At 41.8% G+C, this 18,141-nt stretch overlaps 1 protein-coding gene and 1 long non-coding RNA gene across 2 annotated transcripts in view; one reads left to right on the top strand and one right to left on the bottom strand.

Moving 5' to 3' along the window:
• HSD17B4 (hydroxysteroid 17-beta dehydrogenase 4) overlaps positions 1–18,141 on the top strand; it is a 167,663-nt gene that overhangs the window by 137,584 nt on the left and 11,938 nt on the right. The window lies entirely within an intron of this gene.
• LOC142829876 (uncharacterized) overlaps positions 15,601–18,141 on the bottom strand; it is a 30,960-nt gene continuing 28,419 nt past the window's right edge. Inside the window, exon 3 of the long non-coding RNA XR_016349888.1 lies at positions 15,601–15,891. This is a non-coding gene — a long non-coding RNA (uncharacterized LOC142829876). The remainder of the gene's footprint in view (positions 15,892–18,141) is intronic.

Genomic DNA, 18,141 nt, shown 5'->3' with positions numbered 1-18,141 from the left:
GGATGTTTCTTGTACTTTAGGTGGTGTCCACACTGCACTTTTGAAAGTTTTTATAGCTGTTATAAAGATAATTGAATGTTTAAATATACAGTGTTGGAAAAAGGGTTAGTTCAAGCCTGAACCAGGAGGGCATTGAAAGAAAGAGAACTGATCTACTGTTTAATAGTTTCTTTTGTATACTTGAAAGATTGTCCCTTTTATTTACTTGCAAAACAAGTCAAGGCAAGACTTGAACTGTGGGATAATCATAATAGAGTTAAGGAGGATAATGCCTTTTTCTCAGCAGCAGCTCTTAAAATAAGAGCTAGAAACCAGAGATTTAAGAGTGTTACTTGTACCACAGAAGCATATGTTTCATATTTAAGTTGTCTGTATACACCCTTCTGTAGTGTTACCAATACCAATAACATGTGCTGCTACAAGAGTCTGCTATTAAGTGGAGGAAATGAAAGTTCTGCATTACACATTGATTTCAAATGTATTTATATATCACTTGCTTTGAGTCACTTTATAAACCAAACTCCCCTTGTGAAATCATTCTTTTGAGGTCCAGCATAATGGCAGAACTAGAAGCAGTTGCTAACGTGTCCCATTCAATTCAGTGACACCAGTGGTCTAGTTTGGGAACACTAAATATTCAATACAATTGGGAGAGTTGGCCAATCTACCTGCTTCATTTGTAGCCTCTTCTTTTGCATTACTGTGGCGTTGGATGAAAAGGGAAAGGATTCTTTTCTGATTAGACTCAAATGTTACATTTCTGGACCTTTTTCATTTAAATAAATAGGTTAAAATTGATTCCTAAGGAGTGGGGTTTTTTTTTTGGTGACCATGTATATAGTCAGACTTTCGAAAGTCACTGTGTGAGAAGTGTTTTCACCCCTTCCCTAATCCACAGTTACTATTGCAGAAGAGGATAAAGGCAGAAGAAAACTGGCACATGGACGGACTATGGTCAAATGCTGAAGATGTCTGAGACTGATTGATTGACATTTGGTTTTACAAGGTTGTCTTCTGTTTAGCATTACAGTAGTTAAACTACTTGAGATGAATTAATTATGATTTTTTCAGTGTCAAACTAAAACCCCTCATATTAGGGAATAGCTGCAGGTGTAAAATGCTTTATGTATAGCGGTTAATTATACATGCTAATATTCTTTAGTGCCTGTCCTAAGGACAGCTATGTAGTGTTCATGAGACAGTTTAAATTTGGATTTTTAAAAATGACATTGGCTTGAGCTAGACATAATGAGAGCAACCTCTGCTCCACAGCAGCTCAGGAATTAAGAGCAGGGTTGGTGCATGCAAGTCATTAACAGTGCATTGGGATGTGGAAGTCTGAACAGCTCTTCCCAGTTTATGCTAATGCTGGCTTCCCACTGCAACTTTGATTGTCAAATGCATTTCCTTTTGAGTTTTAAAATGATGCCCTCATTTTGAACGCTTATTTCTAGTAGCATAAAACAAACTGGGCTTACAAACTACATTAAACTCTTTGCAATGTGTGTTTGTGCTTTATCTTTGGCATCTGAGATAGATATATATATATATATATATATATATATATATATATATATAAAATGCACAAACATATACATAATTTAAAAACACCCTGCTTGAGTGCATTTCAAAGGGTATTAATACTTGATATTTTATGTATCCCAATGCCAGTGAAAGCTTATAATACAGAAATTTCAGCTAGCTTTCTTCTGTGAAGAGGACAGAACACTTCATGACTTGAGAAAGGGCATCCCACACCTGAAAAGTTTAAAACTAGGAAATAATATAATCTAAGTCCATATATCAATGCAATGAAATTTGTCCCGAATGAGGTAAAATCTATTAGCTGCTTACATTTGTTTTCTGTACATGACATTTTGTGTATAAGTGGCTTACTGTCAGGGTTTCTTTTCATTGCATAATACAATTTATGTTCAGTGAGACATTTAGAGCAATCATTATACTTGAGCATCTTTTTAAAAAAGGGCTCAAACAACTTTACAAGAACCAAAGAACATATCAAAGTATTGAGTACTTATAATTTATTATACAAGTAGTGAGACAAACATGTCACACAGTGATTTACAAGAAAATGTTTTATAATGTACCTAAATATTGACATTGATTGCAAAGGATGCTTAATTTTCTGCTATATGATAAACCTTTTGTGTAGAATACTCGGTTAGTGTGTATTTAAACTAGAGGTGGGCAATAATTTTTGCAGGCGCCCACAGTTGGATTGGCTTACACAACACACTGATTTTTCTCTGAATATAGATTTTTATAGTTTTTACACCAGAAGGGTGTTTATCTAGTCTGACCACCTGCAAAACAGAGGCCATAGAACTTCCCTGAAAGAATTCCTTGAATCTCAAACAGAGGTCTCTTTTCAGTGTCTTTGGGCAGAGCAATGCAGGAAGGGAAGCTCTGTGGTAATCTTTTCACAGTGACCTACATAGCTAAGCAGATGGGCTGCTGTGTTTTGTACCTGTTTAGCTTTTTCAGGGTAGAAGCTTTGATTCTTAGATTTGAATCACTATAATGTGTGTGTATGTGCGTGCATGCATGCATGCATGCAAAGTTCTGGCCAGCCACAGGTAGAAATGGGGATATCGTGCAGCAATACAGTCTTAACTTGGTGGAGCTCTATCCAAGTGCTGATTTCAACTAGCCATTGAGAGAGCTGCAATATGCCAACCAGTGTGTCCTTTTTAGGCATTATGCAGAGAATAGATGGAAAATAGCAGGACAAGTATACTGTCAGACGTACTACAGAGGCCATCTCATGCTGATGAGTGAAAAGAGTGCCCTTTAAAGCCTTCCATGTGATTTCTTTTTTCCACAGCTAAATAATTGCCAGATAATAATTAGGGCTGAAGCTCTAAAAATACCGCACAGATTCTTTTTACAAATGGTCCCCATGGCAAATACAGCAGGGTCACAAATCAACAAACTCTCTTTTTCTGGCAGTGTTAGGAAGACGACAAGATTTCTCCTGTGCATAACAAGGCCCATTAAGCAGTGCTTGTATACCTGCACGTAGTCATACCCAGGTACATTCAAAAGGGGGAGTTTGTCAATGGCCAAATATATTATCTATAGTAAAAATTAACTTCTCAAAAATCCATTAAAATACACATTTTTAAGACACTCAAGAAGGTAGGCAGGCATAGTAGGTAAAGAATAGCTGGTATAGTCAAAGTCTATGGTAGAGGTAGGTATGGAGTCCGGTGTGTGGCTCATGAGATATTTTATTCACTGTTGCCCAGAAATAAGCCTGCCAGATTCTGCTGGTTTTTGACTGTCATTTTTTAAACTTAAAGCAAGGGCACGTGAAGTGAGGTGCATGTTGATTGCATGCAACAGTGTGAGCTGTGCACTCCCTTTGCATGCAATCAAAGTGCTGCTATGGTTCAGTCAGCACACCCAGCAAATTCTAGGTACACAAGCACAGTTAGCAAAACTATCCAATCCCAGGAGACTGTCTTGGTTAAGACAATCTTGCAGCCCACGGAGATAAGAGGCCCATTCATGAGGCCCACTCTTGAGCCTAGATTGCTACACACTGGTATATGGGCTTTGAGTAGGGTATGTATTTTATGTAGAACTTACTATTTACATTGTTGTATAAATCGCAAAATGTTTATTATTTGTATTATCATAGCACCTAGGAGCCCCAGTCATGGACAGCAACTCCGTTGTGTTATGCCCTGCACAAACACAGAACAAAAACAGTCCCTGACTCAATCTACATATAAGACAAGAACAGAGACGATTCAGACAAATGGGATAGTACAAGGGAATGGTGAGACAATATTGGCAAGCATGATTAGCAGACACCCCTGTACAGCAGTCTCCTAACCATTGTCAAGGTTTTTTTTTTAAGGTAATACTGTGGGGAAGAGTTTTAAGGAAGGATTTGGAGGCTGAGTTGGTTTTGTGGATGTTTACAGGGAACTTCTCCCAAGTATGAGGGGCGGCATGGAAGAAAATATGCAAGTGCTTATATGAAAATTTAACAAGTGGGCAATGGTGGCTGGCATTATAGATCAGTTAGGGTATGTCTACACTACAAAGTTAATTCGAACTAACGGACGTTAGTTCGAATTAACTTTGATAGGCGCTACACTAGTGCTCCGCTAGTTCGAACTTAATTCGAACTAGCGGAGCGCTTAGTTCGAACTAGGTAAACCTCATTCTACGAGGACTAAGCCTAGTTTGAACTTACTAGTTGGAATTAAGGGGTGTGTAGCCCCTTAATTCGAACTAGTGGGAGGCTAGCCCTCCCCAGCTTTCCCTGGTGGCCACTCTGGCTAACACCAGGGAAACTCTATTGCCCCCCTCCCGGCCCCAGACCCCTTAAAGGGGCACGGGCTGGCTACTGTGCCCATGCCAGGTGCAAGTCTGCCAGCACCCAGCTTGCACCTGGCATGGCTCGAGCCAGCCACCCGATGCCCCCCAGCCCTCCGCCTCTTCCCAGGACCAGGCTGGCGGCTCCCGGGAGCTTGCCCGGGACCGCAAGAAGCGGGCACCCGCCTAGTCTAGTGCGGACATCATGGACCTCGTCCACGACCTCCGCACTAGGCACAGGAAAGTGGCCGTCTAGGGCAGGAGAGCTGCTAGCCTGGCCACCCAGGAACAGGTGTGCATGAAAATCAAGGTGGTCCACTGAGACCCCCGACCCTGAGCCCTGAGCTTACAATGGCCGTACTGGGTCAGACCAAAGGTCCATCTAGCCCAGTAGCCTGTCTGCCGACAGCGGCCAACACTAGGGACCCTGGAGGGGATGGACTGAAGACATTGACCAAGCCATTTGTCTCGTGCCATCCATCTCCAGCCTTCCACAAACTTTGGGCAGGGACACCACTCCTACCTCCTGGCTAATGCCACTCCATGGACCCAACCTCCATGATTTGATCTCACTTCTCTTTAAACTCTGTTCTAGTTGTAGCCTTCACAGCCTCCTGCTGCAAGGAGTTCCACAGGTTGACTCTTTGCTCTGTGAAGAACAACTTTCTGTTATTAGTTTGAAGCCTGCTACCCATTCCTTTCCTTTAGTGTCCTCTAGTCCTTCTATTATGGGAACTAATGAAGAACTTTTCTTGATGCACCCTCCCCACCCCACTCATGCTTTTATAGACCTCTATCCTATCCCCCCTCCATCTCCTCTTTTCTAAACTGAAAAGTCCCAGTCTCTTTAGCCTCTGTTCCAAACCCCTGATCATTTTAGTTGCCCTCCCCTCTCCCACTCTCTCTCTTCCCCTCTCCCACCTCCTTTTCCCAGTCTCCCTGAGTTTTGTTCAATAAAGAGAGATTCTATTTTTGACCACACGTTTTCTTTCTTTTGTACATCAGGAAGGGGGGCTAGGGAAGGGAAAGTGGAAGGAGGTGAGGGAGGAATGGGGTATGCGCCCCCGATGGGGAGGACTGGGGTGGCTCTGCAGGCTTCTGGGGGTGGAAGCTCTCCTAAAGCCCCCCAATTGCCTCCTCTCCCCAGATGGCAGCCTGCGGCAAGTGCAGCCGGTCTGATGGCCGAGTGCTGTGATGTGCCCAGTGTGGGTACTCCTGGCAATCCAAGCCAGGACTGCTTTGCAAGCGGGGCACCCCTGAGAACTGTCTGTCTAGGGTGGGGGTCAGGTCCCTTTAAGCACAGCCCTCGGCTAGCCTGAGGCAGCAGTTCCACGCTCTAAGTCCTCATCTGATGCCCTGCCGGCACTGCTTCCGGCCATCCTTAACCCCGGTTCAAGGTCCACTTAATGTGGATATGCTAGTTAGAATTAGCTTAGTTCGAATTAACTAATTCGAACTAAATTAGTTCGAATTAGCTCTGTAGTGTAGACATACCCTGAGTTAGTTATTTTGGGCTAAATTCTCCTCAAATTAACTTCCAACTACTTATGCTGCTTGAATTTTGATTGCCCATACTTGTCTTAATAAACACACACTGTATATAGTCAAACTTTCTGTCCTGGCTTTAGCTTTCTTGACATCTGAAATAAAACCCTGACATAAGCCTCATTTTTAGCTTTCTCCTCTAGGATGGCTTTGTTCCTAGGCAAAACTTTCTGTCCCGTTCACTAGTTCCCACTGTTCCTTCTTTTATATCCTGGTTGAGGCTAACTGAACCCACCTGTTAAAATATGACTTAGCAGTAAATCTACTGTACTTTCATGCTATGTAGAAGCACCTCAGAACCAATGCCCCACAGAAAAGTGCTGTATACTTCTAGAGGTTTCTAGAGTCTGACATAGTGTTAATGGAAAACTGTTATGATATCAATGGGAGCTGTACATAACTGCATTTTCTGTAGGCAGAATTTGGCTATTTAACATTTGTATCTTTTTGAAGTCAGGAAGGTTAGCCTATTTTAAATATGTTTTTGTTTGTATCGCCATCAGTTTTTCCTCATTCTCATTTTTTTATGTGTATTATATGCCCTACTATTTCTGAAAGTAGTATTTTGACACATCAAATATTGATGCCTTTATTTGATCTTCTTTATGGTGATGGTAATCCCTGAGAGGTTTTTGTTAGTTGTTAAAATTATCCTTTGTATGACTTTGTTAAATACACCAAACATTTTAAAGACAAGACCAATCAGGCTAACCCTTGCATGTAAGATTATTTTGTTTTTGTTTGTATAGGCTCCAGTGCTGGTGGGAAAAAAAACCCTCTTATTTTTCCATTCAGAAAAAGAAATATTACTGTGGTGGGATTGTTGTGTTTCAGATCTTTCTGTTCACTCTTTCATTTAGGGTATGTCTAGACTGTACAGCTATTTTGGGATACCTGTGGTACCCCAAAACAGCTACCCCACGTCTATACACGCCGCCCATTATTTTGAAATATATTTTGAAATAATGGGTGTGCTATTTTGACATTCCGGTAACTGTCGTTGCATGAAGGTTAAGAGATGGCTCGAAATAGTGCGTTACTTTGAAATTTGGCACTGTATAGGCACGCCAAATTTCAAAATAAGCTATTTTGAAATAGATTTTAAATAAGATACGCAATTTGCGTAATGGAAATTGTGTCTCTTATTTCGAGTTTCGGATGCTGTGAAGACACATCCTAAGGCTGCTTTACATCCTTTCTGGGCATTTCAGCACTAACATCTACCACTGTCTTGCAGCGTCCATCTAGGGAAGGATGGGTTATATTACAGCTAGTCGTCTTCAGCACGTTTTCCCTCCAAGGCAATATCTCTGCTGACATTTTTGATCTATGCTTGTCCTATGTAGCATTACCTTGAAGTGCACAACCCTCTTGTCCACTAGCAAAAACGAAACATTTAAATTTTCTTTTGACTAGTAGTGCTGGAATTTCCATTATGTGAGTGAAACAGGGTTAAAGAGCATGCCTGTTGGAAACTTTTTCATGGTGGACTGGCAATCACCAGTGCGTGTGAAATTTCCTGTTTTGCACTATTGGAATGCTGGAATGTGATGTATAAGCCAAAGCCTAAATCACTGCTGACTATTCACTGTAAGTACAGCTGCTAATGTACTTGGGTTTTTTTGATCCGTTATTGGGAAGGGGAGAAGGCAGGAACACAGAAGTAAGTAATCACCATAAAAATTGTGAGCTAACATAGTGTGTAGATGGCAATCCGGTTGTTTGTCTTTAAGGAGTATTTGGGTCAATTAAAATCGTCATACTCTACAGCCTGAGCTGTGTCTATTTTATTTTGCCCTTTTCTGCTTTTTGCATCATGGTTTTATTTCTGGTTTGCAATTCATCTCACTTTCCAGAAAGCAAATAGAAATCCTGCAGATTTGCATCCTTTTGCTATCTTTTTAAATGACCCTGAAATGAAATAGGGAGAATGGATGTGAAATGATAAAAATACCATGTAAGATTTTGGGTTGCTCGGTGCTGATTGTTATGCCTTCAAGTCACTGGAATCCTTCTTAATTAGGTTATTCCAGAGTATTTCACTACACCTACCAGCTATCTCCAGGAGTTAGTGATAACTGCACTTCAGATGTTGACAAGTGCATTTCATAGTCAAAATTGCTTTAAAATGAGTGATGTAAGAAAGAATGAGACAGGTGCAGCCCACCAATTTGAAAAAATTGCACCCTCAGAATAGGAATTTAAAAACCTTTTGTCCTGACACCCCCTTGTAAAAATCTACCAAACACATACACACCTTGCTCTCCTTTTCTCTGATTTCTTTATCTGCCACGCAATCATACTTGGCTTCCTGCAGAGGCCATGAAAATGCCATCTGTCAGTCAAGATTCTTAAACAAAACCCAATTAAGGCAACTTTAATTGTGAATGAGAAGGGGCACACAGAGGTTGAAAGTCACAACTTTATTTAATCTGGTTTAATTTTTAGTGTCCTGTGTAGACAAGCCTAGAAACAGTATTTATAAGTTGGATCACTGCCAACATCTGCAGCATTCAGGAAACTCCAGGACAGAGGAGGTGGAGGTGTGATGGGGCGCACTTGGGGCAAGAGGTGGGGCATAGGCTTTAGGGAAGGGAAGGGATGGAATGGGGGCAGGACTGGAGCAGAGTTGGGTAGGAAGGAGCAGGTTGAGGCTAGGGGGATAGATGGGGTGAGAATGTGGTCTAGACTAGAGCAGAGTTATACAAGAAGTTGGCACTTATGCTTCTGGAGAGAGGACCCAAGCATGTTGGGGTGGAGGGAGGGCTTGAGCTCCCTCAGTCATTGTCCTTGGAAAGCCAAACCTGAGTGAGGAGAGCAGCTCACCACTGTTGTTCCTCCCAGGCAGCTGCTGAACTTCTGTGGGCAGTGTCCTAGTGAGCAAAAGAGGCTCTGGTCCTGCCACTTCGACTCCTTACCTGGGCCAGCTGCTTGGGAGGAGGGGGAATTGAGTCTGTCTGCCTCCCTTCCACAGTGTGTCACCTAATCAGACTTTTGGTGCCTTGTCAGTGGTTTGGACTAGACACTGCCAGGTTCCTCTTTCGACCAAACTTTCTGATTGAAAAAGCGGATGCCTGGCAACCCCGTGAGTATGCTCTATCAACTCTGAAAGCTCTGTTACTAAGTTCTTTTACTAAGTGGACACTTACTGGCTGAACTGGTGCTGAGTTGAGCTGAACTAAATGAGGAAAATGCATGTGCTGGGATAAATATGGTTATGCAAGTCTGCCTCCCAGTATGTATGCTGAGCATACTCCCAGGTTTTTTACATAAACATTGGTGCAGTGAAGCAGTTTGGGATGTTTGCGGGGAAGTAACTATTCTGCAGGTCATACTCCGCAGTTGGTGGATATTTTTCAGCATGGTTCAATTCTTAAACACATGCTTTAAGGCCTCACCTCTCTCAAAAGCATAACCACATAAGGTGGGGCAATGGGTACAAAAGTTATCTAACGTCTCTGACATTAAGCACGAACCATGCTACAGTATTCCTACTTGTACATTTTTCTGAACTACAGGCATCATGATGGCAGAAAGTTGATGGGCAATATTGATCAGCAATCACATTGCTACAAAGCCCTAACTAATCATAAGTGTCCTGTGTGATTTCTAAGGAAATTGAATGAAAAAATTCTGCATAATACTTAGGTGTATTAAGCCAAATTTTTCAAACATTTATAAAGTTGTTTTGGATTAATCTGAGTCCATGTCAGACAAAGTTGGCTCTAAGCTGCAGGGCAGCAGAGCTTCATAGGTGATTAATTAGCCCCACTCAGTCAGCAGCTCAGGGCTCCCTGCAAGGAACTGGGCGGGGCTGATTCGTCACCTGTGCAGCTGTGCTGTCCTCCAGCTTAGAGCAAACACTGATGTTGGTTCTCCTCAGATGAAGCTAAATTCATAGGTTAAACTAGCAGGGGAATTTAGAAAGACCTGGTAGTTTGGTTGGAAGATACATTCAAACATTTCCTCTAAACTTCATTCAGACTTCACTGAACTGTGAGTGATGAGAGAAATATTGCTTCTGCAATTCCCAGGACTTCCCAGTGTGGTCTGAGTCAGAAATGCAGTGACGTTCTTCCCAAGGTACTGTTTCTACTGTCAGTCCCAATAAGGACTCCTAGAGTAGCATAAAAAAAGTGTCAGTAAATAGCTGAACTTGTTTGAGTTCTTATTTTATTTAAACAAGCTCACCCAAGCTTTGAAGTGTCAGCAGAGTTGAATTTTACACCTGGGTCTACAATTTCATTTGCATTTCCAAAATGTTTCTGTAGGGTGTAGTGGGACATACCATGCTGATTTCAACTTGGAATTATGTGAAGTTATTAATCGTTGCTTCTGTCTGTCAGTGTTTCTGAGTGCATTCAATATCAAAACTGCACACATTCTGTTTGTTGTTCTGGATATTATGATTCTCTCTCCCTCCATCATTCTGTCTTCACTAGCTGAAGTATGTGGGGCTTAAGTATTAAAGTACTGTAATCTTTGTATTCCCCACAATGTCCCTTTATTCTGTTTTTTGGTTTAAACTGCTTTGTGTTATACATAGTTTACTTCCTGTTGCAAGTAGTACAATTTGATTTGCATGAACAGTGAGCAGTGCAGTTGTGAATGTCTATTCTACTGTAACCTAATCAGTCAGCAAAGGCTGCACTGCTGAAAGCTGCAGTGATACTGTTAGGAGTGGATGATAAAAGGTAGCATAGTTTAAGAAGAGTTGAATGCAATGTGAATTTTTTTGAAAATGAAATTAGGCCACCTGGGTGCTGTGTCAGAGAATATAAACCTCCCAACTCAAATCAGAATCAAAATGAATTTATTACAACTTCAGCTCCAAGTGTCATTTTTCATGTACCCAGGACAAAGGAGAAAAACTAGAAAGGGGGGGACCCCTAAGAATGTGCCCAATGTGTGAATTGTTTCCTGTTTGTCTCCAAACAAAAATATGTGCCTGGCATAGCCTTTCCTTGTTAAGTGTACCATCTGAGGACTCAAACTAAGGAATGGCCAGCCTGCATTAGTACTTGGAAGGAAGACATTCAAATAGTACCTAGATGCAGTCAGAAATGTTAGTAATTTAGAAGGTGGTAGTCTTTCCTTTCAGTTAGCATTGGACTGAACCCCAAATTGACCATAGGGAACACTATTGAGGAAAGCTGAGATGGAAAATCAAGCCCCTGTGGCCACTGGAGTTATTTCCAAAATAAAAGTATTGGTCTTTGTGGCTATATCTAAACTGTAGCATAAGCCTGGGTCTGTGGGATTTGAGCCCTCTATGTTTAACGTTTGGAAGCCCATGCTTGAGCCTCCGCATTGAATATTAACCCACAGTATCACACACCCACTCAAGTGTTGGCACTATACAGACCCAAGTCAAACTAACCTATTTCAAGCTTCTGAGCACTCTCTCCAACTGTCGCTGGTTTGGCCATTTATTGGTCATTCACTTTGAGAAAACCTGATAGTCTGTCCCATGGCACTTTCTAAGAAGAAGCTGCTACCTGCCAGTACATCCAACTGAACCCTGTTTTGAGTCTGCATGTACTGTCCTATGTAGTGGCACTCAAGGTGCATCTACAATGCTCCGTTTTTCCAGAATAATGGCCATTATCTGGAAAAACGATATTAGCGTTCACACTGACATTCCATTATTTTGACAAAGTTGAAATAACAGATGACTTTTTCTGATGGTGATGAACATCATTCTATGAGGAATAATACTTTTTCCAAAAAAGATTTTTTGGAAAAGGGTGTATGTGGATGCAGAATAGGATATTTTGTCGAAAAAAGAGGGCCTCTAGGAAATGATACAGGTGCCCTACTGGCCACTCAGTCCACATACATCACAACTCTTGTTCCCGTTCCCCGGCAGCTCTTAAAGCTATTTAAAAAAATCTATTTATTTTGTCACCCAACCTTTGGGTTTATAAAAAACAAATGGAAGACGCTCAGGTAAACTGGAGTACCTGGGTTGGCATTACCAGGTAATTCCAGGACATGTGTTAGTCATGCTCTTTGGAAGCAATATAATTATCAAAGAAAAATGAAAATGACAGTGGGGTGCTTGGTTTGTTAGAAAGTTCCTGGGTGTGCTGAAGCAAATTTGAATCTGTTACATGAGCCATCATGGGGGCAGAATGTGGCCTTACACATCTTACTATTCTCTGGGTACTATCCTTTTTACCTGCCAGTGCATCCAACTGAACTCTGTTTTGAGTCTGCATGTACTGTCCTACTTTTATGTCATACTAATGCCAAGTGATTGACAAATAAATAGCCAAAAGACTTGTCTACATCATGGCCTTCCATTTCTAAGTGACGCATGATGTGGTCAGGCTATATTTAACACTGTAGTTGATATTCCAATCTCAAGAAAGCCTTTAGCTCCTCCTTACTGATCTCCTTTTGCTATGATCCTTAGCACCATCTCCTTGTATTATTACTTTAATACTCTCTTGCTTCTCCAGAGTGAGTTACAGCTGGCAAGAAATATTAGACAAGAAGGGGTTCCCACAAATAGGTAAGACAAAAAAGAAAGATCAGCGAGGGTGGAAGTCTGCGACTAATGTAGAAGGTGAGCTGGTCGTGGAAGACGATAGGAAGGCAGAACTGCTCAGTACCTACTTTGCTTCAGTTTTCTCACAATAAATAATGTTACTGGTTGACTAGCAAAGTTGCCATGTAGACTATACAGGGGAAAGGATACTGATAGGTAAGAAAATGTTAAAGATCTCCTGACCAATTTGAATTAATTCTTATCATTGGGGCTTGATGCCATTCATTCTAGAGCTGAAGAAATCTTAAAGCGCCCTAGCAATAATATTTACAAACTCCTAGATGGCAGGAGAGATCCCAGAAGACCAGAGGAGGGCTAACATAGTGTCCATCTCTAAAAAGAGGGGATAGAGGAGCTGGGAAACTATAGATTGGTTAACCTCACTTTGAAACCTGGGAAGCTCCTAGAGCAGTACTCTCCAACCTTTTTAAGCACAAGATCGCTTTTTGAATTTAAGTGCAATTCAGGATCTACTTCAAACCAAATACTGTTGCCCCGCCTCCTTTGTGCACCTTTTCTGAGGCCCCACCCCTGCTCCCTCTATCTCCCTCCCTCCCTTCCCCCATCCTTCCTCCCTTTTACCAGCCAGGGGCAGAGGATTGGGGCACAGGCTCTGGTCTTGGGCTAAGAGATTTGGAATGTGAAAGGGACTCTAAGTGGAGCCTGGGGGCAGGGGTTGGGGTTCATGACTGAGGTGGAGGTTCAGAGATGGCTCCAGCTGGGCCCTGCTTACTCCAGGTGGCTCCCAGGTGGAGGTGGTACAGTGTGGCTAGGACAGGCTCACCTCTGCCCTGGCCCTGCACCACTCCCTAAAACAGCCAGCAAACTCCCTCCATCCCAATACAGAATACACCATGACATTAGTGCCCCCTCCTCTCCTTTCCCTGCTCTTCACAGCATGTAGGAGGCTCCTGGCGGGGGGGGGGGGGGGAGGAGGGATAGGGAAAAGGGCAGGAGGTGCACAGCAGTGGTGGGAGGGCCAGCTGCAGTGTTGGTTCTTGATAACTTCTTGGCCAAACCAGTAAGGATCACCTGTCGGGCTCCAAGATATCCCAATAGATCCTGAGCTACTGGTTGGTGACCACCATCCTAGAGAAATGAATAAAACATTCAGTTTGCAGCTACCTGAAGGATGAAGGGATATTCATTAGCAGCCAGCATGGATTTGCCAAGAACAAATCATGCCAAACTAGTTTGATTTTTTTTCTTTGAGAAGGTAACTAATTTGGTCGGTAGGGAGAATGACAGTGGACATAATATACCTGGCTTCCAGCAAGGCTTTTGACCCAATCGCACATGACATTCTCATAAGTAAGCTAGAGAAATGCAGGCTCAACAGAACTACCATTAAATGATACATAATTGGTTAAACAGCCATAAATAAAGAGTAACTTTATGGAATGATAGGAGGAAGGTCTCAAGGGGCTCCACAGAGATCTGTTCTGAGTCTACTGTTGTTTAACATCTTTATTAACAATTCAACAAACATGAATGGAATGTGCTACACTTAGGGAAGAAAAAATAAACCCAAAAATACAAAGTGGGGGTGGGCGAGGCGGGGAGGGGGACTAGCATGGCAGTAGCACTGCTGAGAAGGATCCAGGAGTTGTGGTGGATCACAGCTTCAATATGAGTCAGCAATGCGATGCTTTGGTAAAAAAATCAAATGTAGTTTTAGGCTGACTTTAGACACAGCATGCAAGTCATGGGAGATGATAATACCACTCCATTCAGTGCTGGTCAGGCCTCGACTGGAATACCCTGTCCATTTCTGGTCACCAATGTATAGAAAGTATGTAGAAAAACTATACAGGCTTGAGGGGCAAGTGACAAAGATGATCTAAGGAATAGAATGCTAGCCATCTGATGAAATGCTGAAGGAACTGGGTTTGATTAGTTTAAAGAGATTGAGGAGCTATGGTGGTGGTCTTCAGATATTTGAAAGGTTGCCTTAAAGAGACGGAGAAGAGTTGTTCTCTTTTGCCACAGATGGCAGGACAAGAGGCAATGGGTTCAAACTATGGCATGGCAGATTTAGATTCACTCTCAGGAAACATTTTCTAACTGTAAGAATGGTAGGACAATGGAAACTGACTACTCTGGGAGGCTGTAAAAGCTGCTTCTTAGGAAGTTTACAAAAGCAGGGTTGATAGCCATCAATCTAGTGACGTTTCGACACCACAAATCCTGCACCTTGGCTGGGGTTAAGCTAGATGACCCTTGCAGTCCCTTCTAGCCCCTATGTTTTATGATGGTCTCCTGTCAGCCGACGGTCAGGGCAGTGTGTGTGGGTATGTCTCCTAAGTTTTCAACTGCTAAGACACGAAGTCTTGTCGCAGCGGGTAGCCCAGAAGGCTGAAAGGAGCCCCGAGTGTATAAGGTCCGTGACTTTACTGCTAGGACCGAGGTCCCGTCGCAGAGGGTAGCCAAACAGGTTAACAGACGCCCCAGTGTGTAGGAAGAGCTTATTACTCCTTAGATTTTAACTGCTAGAACACAAAGTTCCTTTGCAGTGGGCAGCCTGGGAACGGCTGGAAAGGTGCCCCAACGGATCTTGTCACCTGGGAGTGACACAGATCCAAACACCCAAGCTCTCCCTATGTCTGTCCCTTTATGACTGGCTGAAGTTCTTTTAAATTGTGCTTGGTTCTATTACAGCAACTGAAAGAGTCAGGTTAAAACTTAAACAGTTACAGGTTTATTAAAGGAACTTATAAATCATATGGTTACAATGGCTATTGCTCTATTTCTTAAATACTAGTAAAATATAGATAGATCTTAAAAAGTGGTTACAGGAAAAAGGTAAAGATAGAAAATAGAAATAATGGTACCAAATGACAGCTTAACTTTAAAGAGCTCTAACATTACGTGTATATATACTTAAACAAAGGACCACATCTAGGTACAATTTTTACCTCCTTCTGTGCCTCTCGACTCCAGCGTGTCAGGCCAGGGCCGGTCTCTCAATTCCTCGGAAAGACGAATACGAGGTGGGCGTCCCCTCTGGAACCTCGGGAGGTCAAACACCAAACCCGACCAGCAGATAGGTGGTAGATTGACACACAAAGCAAGTGTGCTGCTGGACTCATCTTTATATCCCTGGGGGCCCGTATCTCTTTCTTATCTTAAGAGGCCAAATTTTACTGGTCCGTTTTGTGGTGCCATTTCTTACAAGCAGGTTACAAGTTAATTTACACTTGTAAGAGAGGAAGATAACTAAATTAGGACTGCCGGATGTTCTTGTTGGGCGGGAGATTCCTTCCCCCGTGGACGGGTATGTGTTCGTATCAATATGGGTTAAGTCAAGGGCACGATGTACAGCCTCTTAGTTTGACCACCCTCTTATCTCTGCTTTCAGTTGGTCACGGTCACTGAGCCAGCATATCTAAACCTCCTGCTCCAAGGTTTTCAAAGAATATGCTGTTTTCCTGCTCTTATGTGCCCTGCATGGTTTCAAGCAGACAAAGATGGATGTTAAAATGGGGGTTTATGTCTGGCTACATCTCCAAGATTAGTCCCTCACTTATGAGGTCATCCCATTTGTACAGCCCCCCTTCTCCTACTGAAATATGCCTTAATGTTCTACAAAATGAAAATCTTCAGCTTTACAGCAGCCACAGAGTTCTGGATTCACCTCCAGAATTTTCTGATTTCTATTGCACATGGAATCTCTGAGAAGATTAATGATTCCCTGGGGCAACAATAATATTTGCTTATGTGGAAAAATAAAATTAGTAAAGTTAATGCTTTTAGCTTCTTTTAAGAGGATTTACCAACTGGAGAGCAGCCAGCTATATGAATCCATCAGTGTTTTACAGACTGCAGTTTGAGAACTGCTAAAATACTAAGTGTGAAGTTGAGTTTGTTTCAGGGGAACTAGTCTGTAGTTAAATTCTGCTCACATAAACATGGGCCATGAACATTATCTGTAATTAATATAGTCAGTGTGATAAATAATGTTCAGTATGTTCAGCATCACAACAGTTGTACCCTCACTTTTTAATTGAGTCCAAGAAACAATGCGCCTAAAACCCCCTATTATTTTGTTTCTTTTTGATCATAAATAAATATGCAAATATATACAGCTTGAAATTCTAACTAGATTAGCAAGCATTGTTATGTAAAGAGGAATTAATTAAACACTAAATAACTTTGAGCATACTGTATGCCTTGAGACTGTAGATCCCGCCTTCAATGACTAATGCAGAAGAAATGACACAGACTCTTATGCAAAGAGACGTGATAATCTGAGAGACAGTCAAATTTAAAAACTCCACTACTTCCGTTTATTGGTATGGGAGCTGATTTTCAGTAGATTGTTTGGGGAGATAGGAAAGGTAGGTAGACCAATGGATTGGGCACTGTCATGAGTGCCTAGACCCATGGGATCTATTCCTGGCTTAGTCACCTACTTATGTGACTCTGGACAATTTATTTTACTTTTTGATTCATCAGATTCCTGTGTGAGGAATGGGAGGGTATATTATATATTTAAGAAGAAAAATGTAAAGTTTTAGGATCTACAAATGAAAAGTGGTATCCAGGAAGCTCTGAAGTATAACTAGGGCGTCTATTTTTCAGGATTATTAATTTCATTTTGGGGAGTTATTCTTAGCAATTGTTTAGTTCTATGCAGATGCCATAAGCCAAGATTTAATGAGCAATCTCTTAGTAGTGTTCCGTAGCGTGCTTTAATGCAGTACTTTTTTAACTAGCACTGTTTTAGAGCGCACTTGGGAATCTTTAGTGTGCACCCTCAGGGTCTACATGGATCAGTTACTTTGCAACATGTTTAGTGAGCTTTAGAAATCCCATCCTTGTAGATGAGCTCAGAGTTAGATTTACATGGGGATAAGAGCCCTGCAGCATAGTTTCAGATGGCTTGTGTAGCTGACTTGGGCTTTTGGGGCTAAAAATTGGTTAGTAAATGCTCTGGCTTAAACTCCAGGCTGTACTCTCTGGAGAATCCTGGGATGTCAGGATCCCAACCATGCCCAAATGTCTATAAAGCAATTTTTCAGTCCTGAAGCATGAGTCAACTAACCTGGGCTAACTGTGGACTTAAAAAATCCCTGTGTAAACATAACTATAGATACAATTAACCACTTCTGATGTTTATTGGAAAAATACTAGGGTTTGGTTTTTTGTACCCAGAATTGTTTTCCAAGCGCTTATTGGTTAAAACAATCAGATTCCTTAGGTGTAATCTTTATAATATTTAATATGAAAATGTATCTTAATACAGTACTGTATATAATCACTTTCTGAAATTTAACTCTTGGCTACATTAGCTATTTGCTAGACCAGTGTTTCTCAAACTGTGCTCCACAGAGCCCCAGGGCTCCGAGAGACACCTCCAGGGGCTCTGCGAGGTTGACAAACTGGAAACATCGATAGGTACAACACATACAATCAGTGGACCACTGGGGCTCCGCATACATTTTTACACATGTAAAGGGCTCCAGAGCCCAAAAAGTTTGAGAACTGCTGTGCTAGACAACATTTTAAGGATGGAATATAAATGCACTAGTTATAAAAAAAAAAAAAAAAAAAAAAATGGGGGGGAGGGAGGATTCATAGAGAAACTTTCTTTCAATACTACATTGAAAAGGGAGTTACTGAGATGTTTTCATTTTCACCAGATTTTTACAAGAGTAGAGTTAAAGCAACTTAAAGTACTAGTAAAGAGCAAT

The sequence above is a fragment of the Pelodiscus sinensis genome, chromosome 6, assembly GCF_052426305.1.
Source record: "Pelodiscus sinensis isolate ZL-2025 chromosome 6, ASM5242630v1, whole genome shotgun sequence".
Taxonomy (NCBI): domain Eukaryota; kingdom Metazoa; phylum Chordata; order Testudines; family Trionychidae; genus Pelodiscus; species Pelodiscus sinensis.
The sequence above is the reverse complement of the archived record's forward strand: the minus strand, read 5'-3'. Positions and strand labels throughout refer to the sequence as shown.